At 36.2% G+C, this 23,468-nt stretch overlaps 1 protein-coding gene across 2 annotated transcripts in view; it reads left to right on the forward strand.

Annotated features, from left to right (window-relative positions):
* The first annotated feature begins 3,878 nt into the window (after nt 1–3,878).
* Nucleotides 3,879–23,468, forward strand: part of HS3ST5 (heparan sulfate-glucosamine 3-sulfotransferase 5) — a 150,112-nt gene continuing 130,522 nt past the window's right edge. Inside the window, exon 1 of one of the 2 annotated variants that reach the window (XM_010992024.3) lies at nt 3,879–4,074. The gene's annotated coding sequence lies outside the window, so the exon portion shown is untranslated. The remainder of the gene's footprint in view (nt 4,075–23,468) is intronic. The other variant, XM_031456193.2, reaches the window with a different exon arrangement.

A 23,468-nucleotide genomic window follows, 5' to 3' on the forward strand; every position in this document is an offset into this window, starting at 1 on the left:
AGAATTTTATTCAGGCCTAAAATTTGCATTGTCTACTCTTAAATGTCCTGGCCCCATCCTCCTCTGGACTCCCTCAATTCTAATTCTACCATTCTTCGACTTAGAAAACATTATCTGGCTACAACTAACACAGTCAGAAGACTGAGAAACATGTCCCCCCTTGTCCTCATGTTTAATATACTCACAGCCCCCACTGTTTCATTACCTTTAGACTCCAGTGTATGTTCTAATTTTAGGTGACCCTAAGAAACCTCTTACTTAGGATAATGTCAGTAGAGATAGTATAGGCTAAAATTTCATCCCTGCCTTGGAATCTCTGAAGTTCTTTTTGCCCTTTTCCAGTAAATATCCAATAACTAAGAATTAATTCGTACTGGGGATAACTATTTTCCAGAACAATCAGTCTTTACTCAAAAAGACTTCAGCTGTTAATTATTTAAAGTACAGAATTTTTGCTTATATTTTTCAAAGATAAAATATTTCTAAAGAGAAATATAAAATACTTGAAAATATGACAGTGAAAATAACAAACAGCATGTTTGAGTGTCTGTCCACATAACTCAGGGCTTATCTAAAGTTTCTCCAGCTCATGCAGAAGTATGGTTTCTTTATAATTAATCTATGCAAATTCTATAGAATTGGGATCAGAAACAAGTTTCCTATTTTTTACTTCCAATTTTTTGACAGAATAACATGTTTCCCCTTGTTAATTTTCAACCTTATCCTTTTAAAAAGGAATCAGAGTCGAAACATCAGTATCAATCCAGTTGACTATCTTCTGAATCCCTACTACTTACATAGCATTCTACTACAGAGTACAAAGAAATATGACATTTCTTTGCCTTCAGTGTACTTGTAGGTAATTCAGAAAGTAAAATATACAGGAAAAAATAATAACTCAAAGTGATTCATGGTTCAAGAGTTATTGCAAGGAAATTGTTCATTCATTCAACAGATATTTACTGAGTGCCTACTATGTGCTAAGCACTACACTGAATGCTGCACATTTTTAAACTGAGGATATTTAAAAATAGAAATGGTCACTTTCCTCTAGGGTGATGAAGAGAGAGAGTTAGGCAGGAGTTGGGTGATGTAAGCCCTTGTTCTTTATCCTAGGAACAATGGGAAAGCACTGAAGGCTTTTAAAAAGGGATTGACGTAATCAGTTGTATATTTTTAAAAGGTCATTCTAAATGGCATGAGGAGAATTTAGTGAAGGGAAACAAAATGTGAGATGAGAGGCAGAAAAAAGCCATGCAGTATTCCAGGCAACAGACAAGGTGTTAGTGGTGGTGGTGATGGTAGGGGAGGAGAAAAGGAAAGAGGAAGATAAAGGGTGAAAGGGGACAAAATAGATAGATTTGAAAGTTATCTACAAAACAAAATCAAAAGGATTCGATGATCAGATATAGGGATAAGGGAGAAAAGAAGAATTAAATCTACTCTGATTCCTTTTTTAAAGGTTGAAGACCTTGCTTTTGGGCTTGTCTACGTGATGGCTGATGGTGCTGTTTACAAAAACAAGGAGCACTGGAGGAAAGGTGTATTTGAGAGGAAGTTTTTAAATGAGTCCAGTTATAGAAAAATTCAGTTGGAGGAGCCTTCAAGACATTCAAGTTGAGATGTCAACTATTCAGTTAGAGATAAAAGTCTGGAAATAAGAGAAGAAAATGTTAAGCTTAAGATAAAATTTGAGAGTCATCATCAAATGATAGCATCATATATCTTGGTGAGCTCTCTTATTAGTATATAGAATGTAAAATAATGTGTTTAGATTAGGGTTCTTTCACAATGAATTAGAAGACTCTGGAAACATTTCATAGGGGAGAGGACTGGGTCATGAAAAAAGGTAGAATATAGATTAAACAGAGACAGAGATAGAAATGAATGAAATGATAGGAACACAATAAAAATATAAATAGATTGCAAAGATTCTGGTTGCAAGTAACAGAGATATTAACCCAAATAGGCTTAATCCAAAAAAAGAAAGAAGGAAGGAAGGAAGGAAGGAAAGAGAGAAAGAGAGAAAGAAAGAAAGAAAAAGAAAGAAAGGAAGGAGAGAAAGAAAGAAGGAAAGAGAAAGAGAGAAAGAAAGGAAAAGAAAGAAGGAAGGAAGGAAGGAGAGAAAGACAGAAAGAAAGACAGAAAGAAAGAAAGACAGAAAGAAAGAAAGACAGAAAGACAGAAAGACAGAAAGAAAGACAGAAAGAAAGACAGAAAGAAAGAAAGAAAGAGAAAGAAAGAAAGAAAAAAAGGAAAAGAAAGAAAGAAGGAAAGAAAGAAAAGAATTTATAAATTCACACATAACTGAAAATTTCAGGGTATTCTACCTGCAAGCAAGGCTCTGTCCAGGGTTGAAACAAGACGCTCAAAACACAGATCCTCTTCTGCTATTTTACAGCTATTTCCTTGATGTTGACTAAATTCTGGCAGGTTCTCCTCTTATAATCCCAAAGTGATTGCCAGTAGTTCCAGATGCTACGTGTTCATATGCTCATGTCCAGCGAGAAAAACAAAGGGGTTTTTTTTGTCTTTTTTCTTTTTTTAAACATAATAGGGCAACAAAAACCCCAGAATGGAGATCATTGGCTTGTTAAGGTTGCTTGCTAACAAAAAATCACTGCAGGTTGACCAAATGCTCAGAAAACATTTGTTAAAAAGTAAGCACCACTGCTATGATTCCTGTTAGCAAGCAATAGAAAACCCACTGGTTTAAACAAGTACAATTCCAAAGGAAACAGTGAGTCCTGTTGGTTCAGCTGCTTATCAGTTACAAGGTCTGTATCTTTGTGTTTCTCTGGATTTCCATTGTGTTTTACATCACGGTGACAAGGTGACTGCTGTACCTCCAAGTATCACAGCCTCATTCAAGGCAAGCAATTATGTGGTAAAAAGAAGAGGAACAGGAATCTTTCTATTTATCAATAAAATAAAATTTTGCTTGATTTCTTACCCAGTGTACTTCTTACAGTTTAGGAGCCAGAATGGGGTCACATGACCACTCTTAGCAGTAAAGAAGACCAGGAGAGTGAACATTTGATTTTCCGTTCTTTATTTGTGAGACATAAGAAGCAAGAATAAAGTTGGGAAGGGTTTTTGGCGACCAAGCAATGGGGTCTTGCATGAAAACCTGTTGTTTTACAGTATCCTCTGTGCTTACATGTATATTATGCTCATTTTTTATTTGACTTTGTATTTATCTGTATATTTTGCTCCCTCTAGCCTTTAGGAGAATATTTGCATGATTAATTACCAATTTTAAGAATAGATGTTTTATTCTCTTTTTTCCATTAGCCACAACATCTGCTTAACTCATTCAGTAAAGAAGCTAGAATTTTGGTTTCCCTGAGTGGGCAACACATACTGACTGCAAAGGATATTATTTTTATTTGTGTCTAATTATCTTGACAAGCATTACCCTTGTGAAAGAAGATATAGCTAAAGTACCAGATGATTCCATGGGGATTTTGTAAAAGTATCACATTTTATCCTTTAAGAGGTGTGATAGAGTCTCACGTAAGGATATATTTCCAAGAGACCTCATCAACCTTGACTTAGAAAGAAATTCAGCACCAAAATGTAGCACCTGCATATCAAAAATAAAATTAGTAATTATACCACTTGATGCAATGTTTGGAAAAAATAGTCAATTAAAGCCGTCTGAATTCAACCAGAATCCTCTGCAGGCAGCAGCATCATGCAATTCTGACTTCACAATGACATGAAATTTTAAATGACAACTGTGCTAAATCAGGGAGCGGCAAGCCCTGGCCAAGTTTAAATTTAGTAACACTGCTAGTTTACTGAAAATAACCTTCTCCATAGCAGATTCTCCATGAATTTCAGGTGACCAACTACTTGTTTCTCTGTTCTGTTCAGAGATAATCAGGTACGCAGAGGCTTCAGCGTTGATGTCTTCCTCGCTTCTCAATGGCATTTCTGGTGTCCACCTCTGGAGTCTCCTTGGCCAGCCTTGAAACACTTTGAAATTAAACAGAGAAGCCACTGCATATATTCTTGAAAATTTCCACAGTCTATGCCCAGAACTTTCTGAATAAGCATAAGGATTTGAAGGTAAGTGAATTCTGGAAGTAACTCATATTCTTGTGTAACTCTTAATTACATCAAAAGTGAATACTTAATATATTTTAATAAAATATATTAAAGTAAAAGAAGTTATTGAATATAAGGAAAATAGCCAGCTATGTGCAGTTCCGCCACAAGAAAAGGGAAATAAAATACAAAGTTTAAAAGTTGTTAACATATCATGTAATGTAAATACAAGCAAGGGACAGTAGTTATCTTGATACCTGATAATCAGTTTCACGCACAAAAAAGCATGACACACAGTGGTTCTCAAATTTTAATATGCATAAGAGAGGAGGTTCTTAAAATGCTGATTCCTAGGCATATTTCAGAGAGATTTAGACTCCCTATGTCTGACATATGGTCGAGCAATCTGCATTTTTACAGTTACTCAGCCTCAAGTGATTCTGGTGTAGGTGGGTCTTGGGCCTTTGAGAGACAGAAATAGTCATTCAAAATAAGGTATTTCTAATCTTGGAACTTTATATTAAATGGGATTTTGTGTTGTTTGTTTTCTTCAATCACAAGAATAAATAGGGAAGGCATATTTAGCACAGAGACGCTAAACTAGTGATCCCTTTTGACCCCCCAAATTGAATTATTAATTCTCTTTAATATTCCTTTTTAAAGTTCAGTAATGATAAGCTACTTCCCAGATGTCCCAATCCTTTAGAGTGACAATCCTGTCATTGTTCTCCTCAGCTCTTTCTCTGTCCCAAGTAATGTTTTAATTTATCCAGATGTTTATGGTTATTGTTTTAATTTATTCAGATGTTTATGTTTATTGGATCTAATTCTAAGAAATATCTGGAAGATGAAAATAATGAATTATTACTGGAATTGGCTAAGCATTTCTATATTTTTTGAAGAGTTTTTTTCTGTTTCTCTTCATTTTGGAAACTAAGCCTTAGATTTCAAAAGAACAGATCTGCTTAATACACATTTGGTTACTATTTTTTCCTCTACAGATTAAACCTTAGAAATCATGTGATATATGTGTTACATGGACATTCATTGACTTTATTTTATTTTTGTTTCCTATATTTCATTTAGCAACTTCATCTTTATTATTTGCAGTTTTATGTTTATAAAATGTTTGCCTTTTTTTAAACCAGTAAAATAAGCAATTGGTAAGGACACATCTGGATCTTAAACTGTGATGGTTTTCAAAGGTTCAATACGATATCATTTTTATAGTGAACAGTGACGTTTTTCGTAAAAATCCTTTGCTTGAATTTCAGGCTTATAGCTATTTTCTTCTCTATCAGTCTTTGTTTGCACTTGTTCATATTGTGTAGAATTTCTTGTCCATAAAATATCAAAAGGCAAAAGTAAACCCTTAACAAGAGGTGTGTCTCTATAGCATGTGTTAGCTAACCATATTAGCAATTAGTATTACAGAAGGAAAATGAATATAGTCATATGCATAAAATAAAGCAAGACTTTTTTCAAGTAACCAAAAGTCAATATTTACAGAATTGCATTAACTATAATACTTAATTTTTGCATGCATTTGTTGTCAAAACTGTTCTCAATAATAAGATTCACATACCTGGTAAATAAAAATCCTAAAATTTGTGGTACACAAGATGGTAAAATCCTTAAATATATAGTACACAAGTTTATGGCTCAACAGAGTCCCCAAATACGACTCCAAGAAGCTTTTAGTGCAGACCTTCTATATTATTTCAATTTCAGAAAAGCATAGAAACTCTTCCTTCCTTCCTCCTTCCCTTCCCTTCCCTTCCCTTCCCTTCCCTTCCCTTCCCTTCCCTTCCCATCCCTTTCCCTTCCCTTTCCCTTCCCTTCCCCTTCCCTTTCCCTTTCTTTTCCCTTCCCTTCCCATCCCTTCCCTTCCCTTCCCTTCCCTTCCCTTCCCTTCCCTTCCCTTCCCTTTCCTTTCCCTTCCCTTTCCCTTTCCTTTCCCCTTCCTTTGCAGAGGAGCAGGTGGAGAAACAATGAAATTGTGTCCTCAAGTGAGTCACATTCATTATCATTGGTGTATTTATCTTAAATCATGACTCCCTAAAGAAAACTTACAATGTAGTTTTAAGGAACCTGAGTGAAACAGCCTCCATGCTCAGGAAGTAAAATAAACAACAAAAGAATACATTACAGAAACTTTATAGAAGCATTAAGTTTTAGAATAGAAATGGACCACTGAGATCTTCTAGTCTGGTCCCCTCACATATCACAGCAGTCTTTTCTCTTCCAAACTTGCTGTAAAAACGCTTTGTACAAAGATCAGTAAGCAGCAATCTGGTCGAGTATGGCCTATTGACAAGGAGAAACTAGCCAAGTGTTCTGCAATAATGATTTCTTGGGTAAGAAAGGTAGGAGGAAATTTTCCTCCAAGATGAAGTTTGAAGAAGTGAAGAAAATACCTGGGTACTTATAAATGTAATTCAATTTGAAATCATGCATTATTTTAGTTGTCAGTAGATAATCTACCATGTCATTAACCTAGAAACGAAAAGAACAAATTCAGGTTTATTGCAGGCTGGGTTAGCTGTATTTGGAAATCTGATATTGAGAGGGAAAAAGAACTAAAAGTAATTAAGCGAGGGCTTGAGAACAGTAGAGCCATCTGGGACCATTCAGTAAAGGAGGAAGGAGATTTAAATATGTAAGAGTCTCCGGGGAGCATTAGTATTATTGTGAAAGTGTTAATAATGATGTTTGTGAGATACCCGAAAAGACTAAATGTTTATTATTCTCAATTTAAGAAGTTGTAGGGGGTGGGGCGGGTATAGCTCAGTGGTAGAGCAAATGCTTAGTGTGCACAAGGTCCTAGGTTCAATCTCCAGGACCTCCATTAAAAAAAAAAAGTTGGTAAGTCATTTAAATTTATGTAGCAAAAGTATAATCACTGATGTTGTGAAGTGCTCATAACATATTGAAAATGAAAACAAGTTACAAACCATGTTGTGATGTGGTCCCGTTTTTATTAAAAAAGGTACAGATGCATAAGAAAACAATTGAAATGATACATACACATCAAAGTATTATTGATGGCTATGCTCATTTGATGAAATTATGTCTGATTTTTATTGCTTCTCAGGGTTTATAAAACTTTTGCTGAAGTGTATTATTAATGTAATTTTAACATATTTTTAAAGGCTGAGAAAATTCAGTTTTCTGGGAAGTTCACTTTCATAGAACTATAAGGTAGTCCTACTAACAGTTGTTTAAAATAGCCTTAAAGCCAGGCTCTTGCATCTTGTAGTGATAAACTGATTTGAATGGTACTTCCAAATAGATCAAAATGACTTTTAGATGTAGTTCTTCATTTGTGGAATATTGCAGTAGATAAATTTCTCAAGTTCCTCTCTGCATTAAAATCTGACAATTTTGAATTATGACAATTAATTCCTTAGTCTATTCATTTTTGTATCATGTAATTTCAATGTGTTTTCAAGAATTTTCTAACTACAATAGTTTGCCCCATTTGGAAGATAATTTTATATGTTTGGTTACATTAGTGTTAACAAGTCTGTGTTTTTTAAATCTCCAGTGTAATATACGGTTAGTCTTACCATTATTACTACCAGCTGCGGTTAGCCTATGATTTTGTTCATTCCATCTGAATCCAAAGTAATTAGCTCTTTAGTTTAATGACAATATTTGTTAATGGGTTTTTAGGGCCAAATTCTGCTGTTAGAGAGTGGGTGGTGTATTTGAAGATAGAATCTGGCCCTTATGTTTTAAGCATAAGCTGTGTAATTTGATTTCAAAATGATGGTTTAGAGAGTTTAGAGTAGGAAAACTAAATCTGCATTTATCTGAAGTTTGTCAGTTTCAAGAAACAAAATGAAAGTGATAATTTATGTAAATGAATAGCAAACCCACTCTAAATTCTCTGATACAGTGATCTTGTATGTTGTGTCATTACCTACATAGTTGGAATAAAAAATGAAATGATAATTATCAAGGAGACATTAGGTAATTTTCTTTTATGTGACAGGGCATACATTGAGTCTTTTAAGTGCAACGAAACATTTTTGATCCTTTTATTTAAGGTGTACAACAAGATGATTTGATACATTTTTATAATGCAATTACCATGAGACCATGATGACCACGATAAGGTTAGTTAGCACATTCATCACCTCACATAATTAAGAGAAGAGACCTTAAATGTTTTCACCAGCAAAAAAAAAAAAAAGATGATTATATTCTTGAAGGACTCAATGAAGCGGAACAAACGTTTGCCTGGGGGCGGTAACTGGGGTTCAAAGTCAGATTCAGTTTCCTTGTAGTGGAATGACCTTGGGAAAAATCTCTTTCCCTCTCCCTGGGCCTCAGTTTCTTCTTCCTAAGTTAATGCGTTTGCACCAGATGATCCCCATGGTCCCTCTAAAATGAAAACTAACTTGCTTTAAAAGAGTGCTATGAGGAAGGCACGAGGAGGGCAAGGAAGATGCTATGGCTTGAGCTAACTGAATTAACAAATCATTAAGTCCACTAAAAGGTACTCTGGAGAACTTTCCTTCGGTGACTTGTTAACTTTTATCCTGGAGAAGAGAAATATTTGGCAGGTTCTATGTAAAAGAGACTGTAGTCTACTCAGAATTTTACAGAGACCAATTTTAACAAAACTTAAAAGCAAAACAAAACCCACCTAGTAACAATTGAGATACCCAAAAATGAAATAGGATGCCTTCGGAGATCACGAATTCATCATCATTATAGGAAAGAAAGCAGGTCTCAAGGGTTTTATGACCTGCTAAACTGACTTGCAAGATACAAGGACTAGAAACACATATTCTGAACATAGGGGAACTCAGGAAATGTTATCATGAGCCCTTATTTTTTGCTTTTTCTTTTCTTCTTTTTTTAACTGAAGTATAGTTGATTCACAATGTTGTGTTAGTTTCTGGTATACAGCATAGTGATTCAGTTTGTATATATATATTCTTTTTCATATTATTTTTCATACAGGCTATTGTAAGATATTGAATATAGGACCTTACTGTTTATCTGTTTTATATATAGTAGTTTGTATCTGTAATCCCAAACTCCTAATTTATTTCTCCCTTCCCCTTTGATAACCATAACTTTGTTTTCTATGTTTGTGAGTCTCTTTCTGTTTTGTAAATAAGTTTATTTGTATCACTTTTTAAATTCTGCATGTAAGTGATATCACATGGTATTTGTCTTTGTCTTACTTACTTTACTTAGAATAATAACCTCCAGATCCATCCATGTTGCTACAAATGGCATTTCATTCTTTTTTATGTCTGAGAAGTATTCCATTTTATATATATGCGTGTATATATATACACACACATACACATATGTACATATACATATACACCACATCTTCTTTATCCTCTATTGATGAACACTTGGGTTTCTTCTATGTCTTGGCTAACGTTAATAGTGCTGCTATGAACACTGAGGTGCATGTATCTTTTCAAGTTAGAGTTCTCTCCGGATATATGGCCAGGAGTGGGATTGCTGGATCATATGGTAACTCTATTTTCAGTTTTTTAAGGAATCTCCATACTGTGGAGATGCCTCCATAGTGGCTGCAACAATTTACATTCCTACCAACAGTATAGGAGCTTTCCCTTTTCTCCACACCTGAACTCAGGAAATGTTATCATGAGCCTTTCTGAGGCAATTATTAGAGGACAAACTCCATCAAACCAAGAGATAACTACAGACACTACTGCAAAAGAACTGCTGGTGAGCATTGAATGTATTTAATGCTAAAACTAAATCTAAAATAAATACGGAGATTCAGATGACAGAATAGAGTATAATATCTTATGGAATTAAAGCAACTAACAAAAATTCAGAGGACACAACAGAAAGAAATTGCTGCATATAGTAAGTTAGCTGGCTGCTTTATTTCCAGTATCTAGGAATCAGTAGATATCATTTAAACCTGACAAATCAAGTTATAGGAGTATAAGCTTATTTAAGTAGAAAAACACTAAGAAAGGTCATGTTATTGCCCAACATTAGGTGGAAAAGTATGGGGAGAGAGAGAGAGGGGAAAAATGCTACTTTTACTATGAGTCACAATGGGAAATAGTGAATATTCTAAAGATATAGAAGATCAAGGTTATTATTTGAAGTTATACACTTTATATATAGGTTATAATATGAGATAACTTATAGAGTTATAAATTATGAGAAAACGTGCACCCTATTAAATATTCTTTAAAAATGGCGTACAAATATTAAGTGAGGAAAACAGATCATATAATGAGAGTCTTTTTAAAACCTTTAACAGAAAACTTAAAAATATTACGACAAAATAGGTTTGTCGTATCTTTCATATCAATGAATGTAAAGAAAGACATGGATCTTTTTTAAAGAAAATATTTTCAGATTGGATCACAGGGCAAAACCAAATTCTGAGCTGTATACGAGGATGCAATCAAAGCAAAGTATTCAAAAATTTGAAAATGAAAGGATAGGCCAAGGTGTACTAGGCAGATACAATCTAAAGAAATTAGGAGTTAGAATCTTAATATAAGAAAAAGTGAAATTTAATACCAAAAGGCATAAACTAAGACAAAAGAGAAACTTTACAGTGAATGCTGATATGTATAACACATAATGAAGGTATACAATCATGAATAAATAGCTTTCAGGGCTACTGTGGGAGTTTGTTCAGGAAATAAATGTCTAAAAACATCCCAAGAAATATCAGTAATCCATATTTTAGGTGCCAGGCTAAGACTAAAGAATGTCACCTTAGGTATCATAAAACAAAACCTGCATATTGAACTTTATTTTCAAGGGGAAGTATTTTGATATCAAAGACAATTAAAACTACCTGTTAACTGAGAGTTAAGTACTTGACTAATGACAGTTTTTTTTTCATTGTCAGCAAAAAGGGTTACAAGTTGCTTCTCTGTGAAAAGAAAGAACTTCTACTAAGACTGTACACGTATGCATTACACTTATTTGATTTGAAGAAAAGTGGGGTGTGTGGATTTCCCCTACCCCAACAGGTATTCTTAACAGCAGGATATAATTTCAGTTTTTGCAGTCAAGAGGTTTCTGCTGAGCAAAAATTCTCGTTCAATTTAGGAAAGCAGATTATAATAATTTTCCTATCCTATTCGCAGCAGGTTTCCTGCCTTCATTTTGCAGACTCCTAAGTTTAGTACAAAACAACTAGGTAACTTCAGTTCCAGGTTAACACATTTTTTCAGTATAGTCCCACTAACTTAGTTACAATGCAAAGCTGCACAGCTTCACAAGTGAAATGGAATACAATTAACTTGCTCTTCTAATGTAATACCTATTTATAATAAATGCGAAGTGGTTTATGATATCAAACTTTGTGGAGCATGAAAAATTATGAGGGGGAAAAGCTTTTTTTTGACCTAAAATTGTAAAGAAATGTCATGTAAGCTAGCATGTGACACTCCTATTAAAACAAAAGAAAAATATTCAAAAATGAAAATGTAATACATTGGCCTTTATGATACATTACTTTAGCAAAAAAAATTAAATGAAGCTATTATATTTTATAATAGCATTTGTTTTTCCTAGATGACACAGTTTTTCTAATTTACATAATTTTTTCCAGTTTAATTTCTTTCTCTCTTAATAGGTCTTAATCATGTAGACCAAAATTTCCTTACTTTGAGAAAGTAAAGATTGCTCACATGTCATCTTTTGTCTGCTATCATTAGAATAATTGTATCCATAATAAATTCAAGTTAAATAAATTCACATTGCTATGATGTAGGTTACTAAGATATTGGTCTTATCCTTTGAATAAGAAAATTCTAGATGCCAGTTTCTTTAGGTTGTCTAAAATCAAATAGATGAGAAGAGTGTCAGAGCCAATACTTGACAACCATAAACTCTTTTAACTTCATGCCCATCCAGTGACAACCACATTTTCATTGTTTCTGGTCAACACTGCCAAATTCAATGATTGCTTTTTCGTAACAGAGGAAATAAAGGTCCAGCCAAGCCCAACATGAACTTAATAAACTATCTTGGCTTGATGGGGTTTTTTTAATGCATGGTACTGTGATTTCAGCTGAGGCTCAAGACCCATGCCTGAATACGTTATATTCCACTGCAAACTATTTCTTCATTCATTCAACAAGTATTTGGTTAATAGCTAAGTGCCAGGCTGTCCTGGGACTTGAGGTGCGTCATTGAGCAAGCCAAGGAGTTCTTTTGAGACATGCAGACGATAAAAAGTAATCATAAGTAAGTGGATTATGTAGTATTATAGGGGCCAGTGAGGTATGAAAGAAACAAAACATAGATTAAAGGTAAAAAGGGGAGGGAAAGATATGACAGGAGTGGGGTCAGTCAGGTCCAGTACTATTTGCACCAGCTCTTCTGACAGATGTGTTTCTGTGTTAGTTTAGTTGTTTTATAATCAGAGTATGTGAACTGGACTTGGAGGATAGCATCATCATCAAATGATTGTTGCCCCCATTTTTTTGTTTATCAAAAAGCCTCTATATGTTGACATTCACACACGAGATACTTGCCTTAGAGTTTCCACAAATTAAAGCAATCAACTGTATGTGTTTATTAACTTTTGCTTTGGAGTTCTTTGCCTGGTTTTATTACAGCTAGTCTAATTAATAAGTGATCTCCACATAGTGCTGCAGAATTTCCAAAGGGGTCAAACAATGAAGAATAAAAAGTTACATTGAATTTAAATTTCTTTCTTTTATTCTGATCATTTATAATCCATGAAGTAATTTTATAGAATCAGCATAATCATAACCCTCATCAGTGATGTTAAGCAGTGCCCAATTAGTTCAAAAAGACTCAAACATCAAGTAAGAATATATTAACTATTAGAATTCACTTGGATTTTGGAAGTATCTAGTTTTGGACACTTTTTTTTTTAAAGAGCTATGTAAGGTTTATTATGAGGTTATGTGGGCAAGAGGTATCTACAACAAATTCTAAACGATATTCAAAGAGATTGTTTTAGAAGAGTCTTCTCTGTGATCCGTACTGTACTAAATTCAACAGTGAACAGTTATTAATGTCCAGTTTCTCTTCTGATTTTAATCTTCTTTCTTCCTTTCATTAACAACTAAAAGAAATCTGCAGTTAATCATTCTTTATTTCTTTTTCTTGCCTTGACTCTTTTGCATCTTACTGATGACTTTCTGTTGGTTTTCCTTTCTCATTCCAGTCCACTCTGAGATTTTTCTTCTTTGTATTTAAGTATATTATTTCTCTTTAAATAAAATGTTCTCTCTACATCTCTAAAAGTGTAGAGAGAGAATAAATTGGAGAATAAATCTTCCTGAAGCCATTGTCTTACACATCACAATTTTCAATCATCTCAACATCCCTATAAGGCAGGTATTAGGTATTATGATTCTCACTTTAGAGGGAAGAAAAGTATGGCATATAGACGTAGTGTTGTACATCTAATGAGTGGCATAGTCAGAATTCACATGCTGTTTGACTAGTTTTGGACACTTTAGATAAGAATCTTACTTGATTCACAGAAAAATAAGGACTGAACTCCAAATTTGAGTCCATATTTTTAAAAAATAACCCATAGTCATTTCTAATTTAGTTCACTTTGTGATGCCATTGTAAGAATTATTTTCATGTTGATAACCATGTACAGCCCTAACCATCAAAGCTACAGAATCACACTGAGCTGGAAGTGATCCCAGATATTCTAGTCCAACTGCACTTATTTCCTATGTGTAAAAACTGTGTCCCAAAGAGGCTAAGTAATCTGTGCAGGTTAGATGGTGCGTTAGCAGGTCCAGGAAGTTCATTAGTGGTGAAACTAGGGCAGGAATCTGTTCTTTAAAAATTCCAATCCATGCATTTTTTGGTAAATCACTCAACTTGAACTTTTCCAATGCTTGTTATTAAAATAATGCTTCCTTTAAATTAAGGAGAGTTGACCATTCCTTTCAATTCCACAAAGTCATCTGATTAGTGACTGCGCCTAAACTCCCAGAAATGGCCTCAGCTGTTTGAGAACCTCTTCAGTGCCACCAGAAGTGGCTTTTTTTAATTAGAATAATTTTTTGAGATTTTCTTTGAAAAGTAAATGCAATGATGTATGAGTCATGAAATTACTTACCTATTAATCAGTGTCTATGACACAACTGAAATACAACTGTATTATTTTTCAATGAATTGTGGAAGGAGAGAGTTTTATACAGTAAAATGCTGAGTTTAGAAAGCAAATTAAGTACCATCTGGGCCCTGGGCTCCTCAGAGTCTTTAGCAAATGACGCAGAGTCATGTGAGAACTCTTTGAACCCTCATAAGGGAAAATTATGTAACTCACTGGAAAATAATTTCAGTGGATTTAATAGAGCAGAGAGGCAATATATTCAAAACAAAGCAAAGTATAAAAAACTCTGTCTGCTAAGCCTAGGGAGTTTCATATGCAAAAAAAAAAAAATAAATAAACAATTAAAGAAAAATCAGTTAATTTTCTATGACAGTTTTTAGTTTAAGCATTATAATACATCTTAAAATGTTATGCATTCGGTACTTATAAATGGATTCTAAATTTGCTTGAAATGAAGGATATAACCATGGCTTTATGTAATGATAAAAGTGGGGTTTCTCATTGCACAGAATAGAATTTTCACATGTGTTTCCAGGCATATCATTTTTTAAACCAATATAATTTAAATTTTAAGTATATTAAAAACTATGTAGAACATTAGGTACATGGCTCTAAATGATTGATGAGGATGATTATGGAAAACAGCTGTAAATACCCAGGGTCCAAAAGACTTAATGAGTACTTTATGAACTTATCAGGGTTTTAATGGTTTTGTCTGATAGTGAATGAGGTAAGAAAATGAATAATTCACCCAGTTTTTACTTCTGTTTTTGTATACTTGTAAATCCTATAAGACAACCAAGCTAAAAACTGGTCTTCTATCTGTTCTAATAACCATGATGCAGTTCAATTAAAGTCTTCTATAATAAGTAAAATTCATTGAAAATTATAATTTAAAACTACTCCTGGTTCTTATTAATGTGATGGCTAATTATTAACATTCTAACATTAAGCATTTTAGATTTTTATTTTCAACAAAAATAAAAAAGAAGATGTTTAAGAAAATGCAAAGCTAATATATTTCAGATTAACAATGGGGGAAAAAACTGAAAATAAATGTTTTATGCCTTTCTTTGATTGATTGAATTCATTTTTGTCTGAAGCCCTTAGTGATATCCTTGGAAATTTCCTTCCCCTCTCCCTACCATGAATATTTATGTGATTTAGAAAGCAGCAACATTTTTTGCATATTATTTTCCCAAAGGAACTTTATTTTTCGATTTTTAACCACTTCATAGATTAATTGTTCTCTGACAACCAAGGGAATGATTGGCCAGACTTCCTTTCTATGTAAACCTATGTGGTCCAAGAGTGTCTTCATTTGTCTCTTGGGCTGAGAAAATTGAATGACTTTTGCCTTTCATTGTCTTTTCACCCATTATATAAATTGGTAAGAATAAAAGTAATGTGATTGGGAGCATGGTTTGACAGACAGTATCATGTAATATAATACCCAAATTATTATAAGCTAGAAATATTGCCTTAGGGCACCACATTTATTGTGAATGAGTATTTGCATTTACACGGTTTTGTCTGGACTGTAAACTTGCATAATAAACCACTCATGGTGGAGAGTAGAATTATTTTCAAAGGAGAAACAAAGAAATACTAAATGCCGTTTCTTCCCACAAAGAGCTTTCAATCTACCTGGACAAGAAAAGCACAGAGGCACAAGAAGTCAGCTTACACAAAAGTTCATTATAAATAGAAATTTATGTATGGATTGACATGGCTGTTATAAACTTTCTTCCTATACTTCATATATAAATAAGTTTGGTGCATATAGATGCTCAAGTGAAAAAGTAGAAAAGATATTTTATTCGTGTGTGGACAACAGAATATGTTTCCTAATGATTTGGACTGTGGACATAGGAAAGTTAGGTGCTTGATTCTTAACAGGGATCAAATAATACAGTACCATTCTAGACCTAATCAAGGCATTGCATTTCCTATTTATTCAGGGTAGGCTATCTAAATTCCAGATTGCTCCTAGCTCATTGGGAAATGACATTTGTCCTTCAAAACTTCATATCTGCTGGAAGACTTAGGGGCCTTTCAACCAAGCTTGGGCCTTTCATCCTTTCTAGAAGGACCAAAATTTTCAGCACTGAGCTTTTAAGTATTGTTCAATTTCTGAAGAAAGGTTTTTATACAAATATATGTTTGGCTAAGTGTCAAAGATGTTTGTCACTGAAACTGGAACAGCTTAGTTGTTCAGGTGACAAAATGAATTTTTTAAATTTTGTTTTGCAGCTTGGCATTGAGAACCATCACTACTGTAAGCAAAATAATTTAAATACGGATCTTCCTCAACTTCTGACAGGGTTATGTCCCCATAAACCTATTGGAAGTTGAAAATGTCATAAGTGGAAGATGCATTTAACACACCTAGCCTACCAAACATTATCACTTAGCCTCGCTTACCTCAGATGTGCTCAAAACACATACATTAGCCTACAGCTGGGCAAAAGCATCTAACACAAAGTCTGTTTCATAATAAAGTGTTAAATATCTCATGGAATATATTGAATACTGTACTGAAAGTGAAAAACAGAATGGTTGCATGGGCACAGGATGGTTGTGAGTGTATTGATTGTTTACCCGTGTCCTTGCGTTGCTAACCACTGCCCAGCATTACAAGAGCATCACGCCTCATATTGCTAGCCCCAGAAAAGACCCAAATTTGACGTATGGTTTCTACTGAAGGCATATTACTTTTGCACCATTGTAAAGTAAAAAAATCGCAAGGCAAGGACCATCTGTATGTATGTAACTTAATGTTTATTAGAATCATACAGGAAGGTAACTTAAATACTTAAGCTAACCCTAAACTCATTTTAATGTCAGGGAAAAAGGAAGTCCCATTTTTTCCAGTTTAGTGGTAGAGCCATCCATGACTGGATTTCCTGATAACATACAGGGAGGTGTAAATAGCAATTAGGAAGGTGAACTCTGGAATCATATCACCTAAATTCAAAACCCCAGTTCTGTTGCTTACTGTTTGTGTGACCTTTAGCATCTTCAACTCGCTATCTCAATTTCTTCTTAGGGCTATTGGAATTAAAGGAGGCAAGTCATGTACAGTACTTTGTGAGGCTCAATAGATATAGACTATTTGCATTGCTGCTTTTCCACGTGGCCTCTCATGTTTGCTCAAAAACGAAATCTTATCACGCATCACTTTGAACCCTGATCGTTCCTTCATTTTTGTTGTTTTCATTAACCTGAAAATGAAGAAACTATAGATATGCAACTTTATGTAATTATATAACTGTATGTATATATGGCTTATACATATACATAAGCATACAGGAATTATGAAAATATTCAAGTAAGATTGTTTAATGGACTACTTTCATTCTCAGGATAATGACTGCCTTTATATCTGCAGCTTTGGACAGGATTTAAATGGCAACCTAATGACTTTGTCATCATAACCACATAAAAGGTCTGGCAAGAACTGTAAATTTGTGCATATGGGCATGGTTGGCAAGGCCTTTGAGTTGAAATTGAACCCACCCAACAAGTTGTTTCATCAAAACAGTGCCTGGAAATGTTTGCGTTTTATTGCCTGGTGGCTGGCTTTCCAGCTAAACCCATTAGTGAATGGAGATCGTGGGCAGTCCAGAGAGCGTGGGGCAGGAGACGCTGTCCCTCCAGACTGTTGAGCAAGTGGAGCGAGTCATGCTTGACTGACACCTGACAGCTGTCCATCTGCTTTTAAATGTCAAAAGAGCTTCGTTGAAACCACAGCTGCTTTAAGCACCACAGACAGAACCAAAAGAGAAGCACAACTCCCCATAGCACCAAGGCTCCCCACCCACCTCCACCACCCGGGGCTCTCACCTGCTCTGGAGTCTCTCTCCAGCTAAGGACTCTTCAAGAACACTACACTTTCATTTCTTTTAAAAAGGAAGGATGATTCTGTTCTCTGTTTCTGGACACCCCTGAAGGTTTTCTAGGTCGGACAAAAAGTTCATCAGTAACTGCTCTGGCTGAATAGACTAGCTTGCCTGCACACATTACCTCAGTCTCTGGTTCACTTTTGTCAGCCACCCGTAGATAATGAGGCAAAGGCTATGAAAAGAGAAGGGATAACTGTTTCTTCTATTGTGTACATACCGATGAGTGGAACCTTCCTTCTAGCAAAGATAAAATGTGTCATTGGAATGCCTCCTGCTCATCTTCAGTGAAGGTTTGTTTACTTTTGGGGACCCACAGAGTGTGAAAAAAAATGACAGATTGTGTCCTAACTGAAGGTGTCTGCATTTATAACCCACTGGGTTTATCTGTGCGTTGTGGCACTGGGCTCTGCTGGGCGCTGTGAAGAGACTGCTGCAGGTTAACAAGTCGCATGGCTGCATGCATGATTCGATTTACTCCAGGGGCCAGCCAGTGCATTCAGCTTTATTTGTTAACCTAGCAGAACATTATTTATTAATGAGTTCTTCATGCTTTATTAAGCCTAAAGTCAAAACACCTCTGTGGGACTCTACTAGGCATGTTTTCTCTTTGTGGTAAGTCCTTCCAAGGAAAATGAAAAATGATGCAGCCATGCTCCAGTTAAAACCCAACAGATAACAGTTCAATTTCTCTTGAACCTGTTAGCTAGTATTTGAGTCTTTGTGAAAGATCTGAGTCTGATGCAGTGTGGAATTGAAATGAAAGAATGCCTTCTTTCAGATTCAGTAATTACAGTCCCTTCAAAACAAAGGAAAGCTTCTCTGGCCTCTGAAGGTGGGTGGGTTCCTCAGGAGGCCGATATTAGCAAGTTCAACAGGAGGGGAAAAGCAGAGTCAGCCAGCAGTGCTGAGGATGCATAGACTTATGCAGATCTCATGGCAATTTGAGGTGAGTAACAAAGTGAAATAACTAAAGGCATCTGAGTCATCAGGGGAATGGACGCAATTCTGCAGTTAGCTGGGACTTATAAGAAGGAGCTAGTGGGAAAGAGGACAAGGCTTCCATGGCTAGAGAGGACAACCAGTAGGTATGACAGTATGCAAAAAGCATGGACCTGTCAGCTGAGCTCTCTCCTGGCTTCAGGGAGGAGGGGTGGGACTCCATAGAGCCAGCAATGGAGAAATGCAGGCAACTGGATGGCAGTAGGTAAGTGAGCGCTGGCGTCATGGCTGGAGGCAGCAGACACACTGGTCAGTCACTTGTAGGAAGAACCAGAAAAGGAAGCTGCCAGGGCTCAGGGCCCTAGGTAAGACAAGAGTTTTCTGTTCTGAGTTTCTTAACAGGAGGCTGTTAAACAGAAACCAAGGTATAAGAGAAGGAAGGAGTAATTATATTAGCTCAGTGGTCTATGCAAGTGTCCAGGACCTGCCTCTGTCACAGGACAGATGAGGTCTATTGGTAGCAAGATCCAGTAACAGTCATGCTGGATGTTGGGACTGAGGCTCGTCTGCCCTGTCTGCTGCCACCAGGTATCCATGTGCTGTTACCTGCTCACAGAACAGGAGCCTCCATGACTCCTGCTCCAGGGAACTGAGAAAATGGGCTCAGAAACAGTGTCTGCAAAGGGAGTTTTCTCTCTTAACAGCTCCGCAGTCTTGCTCTCTAACTTTTGGAACAACACCAAGTCACTCCAGCACACAGCTCAGTATTTAACTATGCAGATTTTGTTACTATCTTTTCTAATTGTTTCTGACATGTAGTTAAGTATTAATTATTGAGCTCCCGTCATGTGCTAGACACTAGTGGGAATAAAAACGTGTCTCAGTGACAAATCTTTCAGGAAACTTGCAGCAGGGTGAGGAAATACACGTGTACGACTGTAATGATACTATAAGGTAAAAGTTGTCAAGGTCATGAAAGGCAAGGAGAGGCTGAGGCACCATCACAGTTTGGAGGAGACGAAGGAAGTGTGAACACTCAACACAACGTGGGATCCTGAGTTGAGTCCCAGACCAGAAAAAGGACATTACTGGAAAAACTGGTGAAACCCAAATACACTCCCGAGGGTGGTTATAAATATCTTACCAGTGTTCATTCTTTCATTTTGATAACGGTGCTATGGTTATGTGAGAGATTAACATCAGGAGAGTATGATTCAAGGGTATAATGGAAACTCTCTGACGCTTTTCTATAAGCCTAAATTCATTTCAAATTAAAGTTAAAAAATGATATATTTTATAGGGAAGGCACCACTGAATACATTTAGATGTTTGAAGAAGGAAAAAATTATGTACTACCAACTGATGATATAAGGCGAAGCTTTGTAAAGGGGCAGATGGACGTCTAAGGGTAAGGGACATTTCCAGGAAGAGAAGAGGGTAGGTAAATGCATGAAAACAGGAAAAGAGAGGACCCTTCTGGGAAGGAAAAACAGTATAAGTAAAATGAAGAGCATTACAGCCTGTGAGGAAGGATGTGGGATTTAGTTTAGAGGCAAAGAGAGAGGCAAGAAGGTGTATTGGGAATATGAAAGATTAACAAGCAATCTGACTTGCTTGCATCCACCATATGTGAACTGTGGCTGTGAGTTGGGGACAAAGATGGATTAGAAGGCTGTAGAGATAAAACTGTGACAGATTTTGAATGCCAGGCAAGGGGTTTGACCTACCTCTTTTATGTAACAAGATAGCCTTGTACACATTTGAGCTTGTTCCCCAGGAGACTCTACATACTTTAAAACTGGAATTGTTATCTTATACTGAGATGTCTGGAGACAAGTGTACAGAGGAAATATCCAAAATTGGAATGTTGTGAAGATAAGAGAGGAAGCTGCTGAGAAAGCTTGGATCTGCAGGCCAAAGATGAGCAACTGAGAGAAAGGCTGAAAGTAAAGGCATCTTAGCCAGATGCAGGCTATACCGACCTACTGCAGTGGGCAAGGTAAGGGTGTTAGGAACACAAGGCAGTATATTTATAGAGTTAGCTGCTTTAGTTGAAATGTTTGGATAGAGATAAAATAGATTTCTTTGATGGAATTGCAAAAGTAAACATGTATAAGTTAATTCAGAGACCATTAAAATGTTAAATAATACTGGAAATTCTCTCCGTGTAAAAGCGTTTTTGATTCAATTAATGTACTTGTTAACAGGAAATAATAAACCGCCACTGCCATTTTTGTTTTTCCCGCCAGGACTTGTAGAATATGAATGTTGATGTTATGGTTTGAGGGTTCAAGGTGAGGAGTGATAAATTAGAGAACAAACAGTCAGTGAGAAAAGAGCAACAGAACATCAACATCACCGTGTACCCCCGAATATCCTAACCCCACGGCAGGAGCTCCCCATCGGAAAACATACCAGGGGTTTGGAATATCCACCATGAGCAGGGCTACAATTTTGCAGAAGGCCAGCCCTGCCCTTTGTAGAAGCTCTGTGTCTCCTAGGATGGGAGACACTTGTTAACTCTCAGTCTAAGTCTTACTAAGTTTCAGGTAAGCAAACATTTTCCCTGTTAGCAGGCAGAGACACAAACCCCTTCGGTCTGAAATCAGTGAGGCAGTGACAGGCCACACCCACAGCTGCGCCTGAAATAACACCCTCTGGTTGTCAGTTCTCACAAAATCACTGCAAAGGTGACAATATGTCTAGCATGCGAAACAGTCTGGGGTACATAACATGTGCTCATGTTACTTGCAGGTATTTTTTTTCCCATTCATTGTGTTTTAAGCCATTAGCAATCACCTGACTGGATCTTTAACAATACCCGTGCCTCTGAGCATTCTGAGTCTATTCTGAATTCGGTTAGATTCTTCTAGCTTAATCTGTTATGCCGAGTCTCTTCTGTACCCCTACAGAGTCATAAATGGAAATAATTCTTTGGTCCTTCTGTGTAATCCAGGAATTAATTAATGAAATTGATTTTTAACACTTTTTTTCTGACATATATAAACACTTGACTTAGTAAATGAAGTCTTTTTTTTTTAATGGAATGTGGCATAATTTGAGGAAATATATTCATGAGACTCAAAAAATCCTGAAGTTAATAGAAAGGAAAATTATTTACATAGGCATCACATAAAATGTTTGCATAATTTTCTTTAACTTTACTACTGTGAAAGGGCTTTTCTGGAATGATTCCTAGGAACCCATGGCATCCTAGAATCAAATGTGCAGATGGCATGAAACTGAAGAATAACTCATAGCATGGAAGTGAGGACCAAGACCCAGAACGATCTGTACCAGCCACACCCTGGGCCAAATCTGGGGAAGTGAAATGGAAATAAATGTAAAGTCCTATCCTCCAGTCAAAGAAAAAAAAAAAAGGGCATTGAGAATAACTCAAAAGAAACATACATGGAAGATTCTAGGCATTCATTTAATTATGAGCCAGAGATGTGATGTAATTGCCTAAAAGAGCTTATATGACCTTTGATTTGAATTGTAATAAGAACATTTCCAGAGCAAGGAGGATAATGGCCTCTTTTAGGTCGAGCAGAACCACAGCCACGCCTGAAGCATTGCATTAGGTTTTCAGAGTGGCACTCTACCTGGAACAGAAATAAAGTGTCTCCAGAGGAAGGCCTCTAGGACTAAGACAGGAGAAGGAGCACCCTGAAGGAGACAAGAATGTTTAGCTGGGAGGAGACAAGATGTAGTGAGACCTTATGGAGATCTGAAAACTGTGTTCCGTATTTGAAGGCTGCCATGGGGATAAGGAGTCCAGGTGTAGCAGGACAAGGAGGAACAGGTGGATGACTCAGGTAGTAAACCTTGTCTCAATTTAAGTAGAACTTTTATTGCGACTATAACTGAGATGCCCTGCAAGGAGCAAGTTGCCCCTAAGTTGGCAAAAACCCACCACCGCTCATCACAAGTGCTGAGGGAGCTTCACCTAAATGTGGTTGGTCTGGGGGATCGTCGCGTCTGGTATCTTTGAAAGGCCACCGTTCTTGGCACCTTCTAAACCCAGATCTGAATTATACAGAAGTGGCCCAAACCTTAAGGGAGTGTGGTACATGTTCTTAGGACTACATCAGAGGGTCTGCCTGCCTTTTGAAAATGTTTAACTTTTCAATGAGCTGTTTAATGCAGTCTCGAATAAGGCAGTTCCTGTCTTATTAGCTGGTGTTCACATTGCTACTGCTTAAGCTGGAGAAGTGCTAATGGTTTTCTTGTCTGTCATCTTCTCCGAGACCAGAGCAGCTGCTATAATGGAGAAAATAAGCTAAAATCCCTTAAGACATGAATGGTGATCACAGATTTTTTTAACACTTTTTCTCTGTTCCTATAATTGAAGTCCGAGACTACAACAGGCTTTTGCCTTCAAATTATGCAATGAAAATGTGGAATATACCTACAAGGGGCTCACAGATGAATGAAGCTACAAAATCACTTCTGCTCATATGGAACTTTTATTTCCT

This window comes from Camelus dromedarius, chromosome 6 (assembly GCF_036321535.1).
Source record: "Camelus dromedarius isolate mCamDro1 chromosome 6, mCamDro1.pat, whole genome shotgun sequence".
Lineage (NCBI taxonomy): Eukaryota > Metazoa > Chordata > Mammalia > Artiodactyla > Camelidae > Camelus > Camelus dromedarius.